Source organism: Protobothrops mucrosquamatus, unplaced genomic scaffold (assembly GCF_001527695.2).
Source record: "Protobothrops mucrosquamatus isolate PMUCROS unplaced genomic scaffold, P.Mucros_1.0 scaffold823, whole genome shotgun sequence".
Classification (NCBI taxonomy): Eukaryota; Metazoa; Chordata; class Lepidosauria; order Squamata; family Viperidae; genus Protobothrops; species Protobothrops mucrosquamatus.
The window spans coordinates 193643-199053 of record NW_015387084.1 but is presented as its reverse complement, the minus strand read 5'-3'; positions in this window follow the sequence as shown (position 1 = coordinate 199053).

Sequence of the window (5411 nt, the reverse complement as noted above, 5' to 3'; positions counted from 1 at the left end):
GCTGACAAACCATACTCAGCTAATAGTCCTCAATGGTACTACATCCACGTGGCGAGAAGCAGTGGGGTGCCACAAAGCTCCATCTTAGGCTCAGTACTCTTCAATATCTTCATTAATGACTTAGATGAGGGAATAGAAGGGGAACACATCAGATTTGCGAATAATACCAAACTGGCAGGAATAGCCAACACCCCAGAAGCTCAGGATCCAAAAAGATATTGACAAATTTGAACAATGGGCCCTATCCAACAAAATGAGTTTTAATGTGGAGAAAAGTAAAGTTTTACATTTAGGCAGGAAAAATCAAAGGTTCAAATACAGATTAGATGAGACTGGCTCAAAAACAGCAAGTGTGAGAGGCACCTTGAAGTCCTAGTGGACGATCACTTGACTATGAGCCAGCAATATGCAGAAGCAGCCAAAAAAGCTAATACAATCCTGGGTTGTATAAACAGAGGCATAGAATCAAGATCACACAAAGTATTAGTACCACTTTATAAAACCCCAGTAAGACCACACCTGGGATACTGCAACCAATTTTGGTCACCATACTACAAAAAAGATGTTGAGACCTTGGAAAAAGTTCAGAGAAGAGCAACTAAAATGATCAAAGGCCTGGAGACTAAAACATATGAAGAATGGCTGCAGGACTTGGTTTTGGCTAGTCTAAAGAAAAGAAGAAATAGGGGTGAAATGATAGCAGTATTCCAGTATCTGAGGGGCTGCCACAAAGAAGAGGGGGTCAAATTATTCTCCAAAACACCAGAGGGCAGGACAAGAAACAATGATTGGAAACTGACCAAAGCGAGAAGCAACCTGGAATTAAGGAGAAACTTCCTAACAGTGAGGACAATTAACCAGTAGAACAGCTTGCCTCCAGAAATCATGGACGCTCCATCACTGGAGATTTTTAAGAAGAGACTGGACAGTCACTTGTCAGAAATGGTATAGGTTCTCCTGCTTGAGCAGGGGGCTGGACTAGAAGACCTCCAAGGTCCCTTCCAACACTATTCTATTCTAGTAAGATAATATTGTATTCAGCCATGTTTTAAAGTTAAGTTTGTAAAGTTGTGTTACACCTAAGATTGGTATAGTTTGTTAGAGCATTTAGTTTGGTTGTTTTGTTGTTAGCAGAAAATTCTTGTATGCTAGGAGACATTTGTGTTGTAAGTTAGGTTGGTATCAAAAATGTTACATCCCTGTGTTGGAAGTGGCAATATTTAACTGGGTACAGCAAAAAAATCTAGTTTGTCATAGGAAAGAGCTTTTTCTAAAATAAAACAAAAGATCCTGCAAGTTGGGCTTTGGCAAATTGCAAATACAAAAGATGTAAAGTTTGCATGGAATAACAACATCAGAGAGGGTGGAGGCGTACACCCCATTTTAGTCTGGATTATGAAATATTTCAGATTATCTGAGGATCAGAAAACAGGACAATTCTATTGGTGTGAAACTTTTTCTTTCTCCAAATGCAGAAACAAACTAGAATTTGTTGACTATTTATTAAAGGAAGATGGAATGAAGTGGACGAGGAGGTCAATGGCAACTGTACTCCTGAAAGGAGAATGTATTTTTTTGTGAGTGGAATACATCAGCTGCAATGATCTCAGTCCCAGACAGTTCATCCCATGTGATGCCCTTTCTGAGAGAGGTTATTGTAAGCAGCTGAAGCTTAAACAGTCATAAATTCTAGGAGGCATCAGTCATTCGGCTTGTGCCAGCCTGAGAGCAGGAACTCTTCTCATTCCTGGCCTTATCCAGGTGGTGCAGTGCAAAGACAGATTGCTCATTTGCTATCACAACAGCCTGTTGCTACAATTTTCTTGGTCCAGGGAAATAATTCCTTGCTTGTATTAGCTTGGTCATAAAGTTGGCACAGGGGCCTGAGGGTGGGGTGCTCTAATTTGCTTTGGGTTTGGCACACAGCTGGGCAACAAGCAGCCATGCCTGATATAGATCTCATAACACAGGTTGCCCTAACAACACTAAGACCTACCATTTCTATCTCATTAATAGAACCAAGTGGACTTGCAGCTTCTCTTCCTCTTTTTTTTTATCCTTCTCTTCTCTCCTCACCCCAATCACATTAAACTAACTTCCAAGTATCAAAGTCTCTCAAGAAAAAAAAAAGCCACATCCTCTTGCACTGTTCCCATTCCTAAAAGGGAGAAAAAAAAATCAGCTCATAAGAAAAAACCCTAAAGAGTTCTTATTAAACACCTGCACTTGCCAAAACTGCACATTTCATGGTTCTCTAGGGAGGAGTGAAAAACAGTAACAGAGCCTTTCAATGTTTTCCATTTCAATTCCTCTCCCTGGCAAGAATCCTTTTGTGTATTGGGATCTTGAAAGTTGAATGCTTTTCCACCGGGTATCATTTTGTTTTAGTTGGAAACATTGAAAATGTACGTATTAGAGAGGTCAGCAAATGGAATGTTATTACGTATTTGCCTTTGAAATTCCAGCATGGAAATGTCAGCAGTTCAGTTTTCTTTGAAATCTAAAATTTGCTGTAAATATGGAACATAGTTCCTGCATCATATACATTTTCTCATGTAACGATTTGCAAAGTTTGGAAGGGTTTGGGGTTTTTTTTGGTTTTTTTTTTTTTTTTAGAAAACTACAGCTTCTGGTTAGTATGTTCTTAATTGACTACCAATTGGGTCTTTATTTGATTTCTTTACAATAGATTTTATTTTTATATCTGCATGGTTTAATTCTGTGAGAAACTCAACAGCATGTAAAAAAAAATAACTGCAAAACAAAAATATTTTGAGTAAAGTTATATTAATGCTAGAAAATGGTTACAGAACAGAATAGAATGCATAATGGTGTACATTGTGATGGATAAGAATACATTTGAAAAAAAATGTTTTAGAACACAATTGCTATGATTTGGGCTGTACCCTATGTTGAAAAATGAATTAATATTTAATGATATTGCCGCAAGCTTATAAATAAATTAGCAACACTTAATAACATCTGATATTAGTAAATTAATAATCCATATCATAAAGCCTATAATAGTAAATTATACTACAATACATCAGTGCTTAGTTTATCTTGACCTTGCCACTGTTTGAGAAAACATTCTCCAGAGTGTGGCAGACTTTTGAGTTTGTCATCTATTTTATACTGCATTCTGAATATATTTTTCCCTCTCTGAAACTTTTATATTTTGTTTCAAATATTCAGCAGAACTTCAGCAGTTGTACGGGACTCTAGGTATTTTACCTACTATAGTAAAAACAAAAGCCATAGTTACAATTTTGTTTTTTTATGTGCAAAACCCCATCAGTTTATGATGTAGTTAGCTGTCTCATGCTGTGAATGCTTAGTCATCTGGAATAATTAATATATGATTAATATTTTCTTTGCTATTGGTTACATTGCATATTAAATATCAACTTGTCAGATGAGTAATATGGTTCCATTTCTTTTTCCATCTGGTTATTTCCTTTTTTGCGCTGATTACCAGTAAATTGAGATTCTTGTTATTGCTGCTTTACACTTACTCATTTAATAACACTGACTCTGTACTGACTGTTTGCTTTCATATTAATTTTAAAGAGCCACCAATTTTCCAGTCACACAGAAGTTGATATATGTGCAAAGTACAATTCTTGACTGAGTTCACATTTCAAAGGTATTTGAAAAGGTGAGGAGCTTCGTTCTTGGCTTTCTGCTATCTTATGTACGGAAAATACCCAACCAAAAAAAAAACACAGGGCACTTGGCAGATAATTTATCTTTGTGTATGTATTTAATCATTAATTATTCAGTACCACTTATGGGCTACCCATCTCTCTGTGACTCTAAATGGCTTACAATTTAAAGTAATAAATATTACTATTTATCTTTAGTAACCTAAAATGGAATCGCAGTCATTTGAAAATAGACTTCCTGTTTCAGAGATGGATTTGTTTTACTCTTTACTCTTCAGATTAATAGCCTACTTTGTTTTTTAAGGTTACCAATGTAAAACATATATAATACGCCATATATTGAAAGAAGTAATATAATCCCCACTCTGCCAGTCTCTTTGGCTGATTTGATTCAATACTGTAGTTAACTTGCAGCATTTTGTTAGCTGCGCCATATACAAAATATAATGATTGCTCCCTCCTCCTCCTCCATGTTGACTCCTACCTGGTCTAGTCCCTGAAGTTTTTTTGTGAGATTTTTTTTGGGAAGTAGCTTGCCATTGCTTACTTCCAAGGGCTGAGAAAAAGTGACAGGCCCAAGGTCATCAACTGGCTTTGTTTCTGTGGTGGGACTAGGACTCACAGTTTCTCCTGATGTATTAACCACTATATCAAACTGACTTTCTACCTGAATCTAAATGGCAGATTTTTGATGTGTTGATTCAACATTCTGTGCTACTGAAGAACATTATGAGCACCAATTTCATGCAGTGAGAGTACAGGGTTTGCAAACAGAAGATTACACAGACTGAAAAAAGCCCTCTGAGTTTTTTTTTTCTCCTTGCTCATACTGCATCCATATACATGAATTCACACATGAGACACTATGGAAAATACAGTAGAAAGTGTCTATATGAGTCATATATTTCCATCCAGATTCCATCAACAATTAGAGCACAAATAGTGCAGGTACAACTTTTTTATATTTATATGGATTCTGTACTCCCATCCTATTGAGCATCATGTTTGTGTGAATTAGGATAAATGTGGTTTATAAATCATGGTGTGTGGCGTAGTATTTGTGGCAAGACTTCAAATGGATTCCTTATTTCCAGCAGTGTTTAAAATTGGGAGTTCTAAATGGTTTTGCATAGCCCTAATATATTAGAGCTTTTTTTTCCAGCATTAGTCTATACTGAAACAAGTGTTTCAGAAGCAATGCTGACAAATTACCAAACAAGATTATCATTAATACAACCATTTTCTGTCTTCTTCTGAGGAAAAATATGGATTTGTGCAGAAAACATGACAAAACCCAGCCAATAACTTCTTTCTCTCTCTTTCTTTGATATAATAGTATCATACTAATAATAATCTTTAGGTAGAATATATAAGCCACAAAATACCTCTCACCTTGTATAAAGTACAATGCAAAGTGTGTTTTCATTTTAGCGATATTTCAGATAAATCTTTTTTTTGTATCTCTAATAAATACTAAGTTAAGTGTCATAAATCAAAGTGTTGGTTTTTCTTTTTTGTCTGATTTACCTGTAAAATGTTTAGTACATTATGTATTCAGTGAAAGCTTATCTTGAAGACAAATGAGAGTATTTCTTTTCTTTTATCTAAACAGAATCTAAACAATTCCTAATCATGGTGGATTCATTCTCTGCTTCCTGAGATACCTGCTCTTTTGACTTGTATAATTTATATTGCAGACCTGAACTTAGTTCCTTTACTCCAGTTGTGTCCAAGGATGGTTTCCAA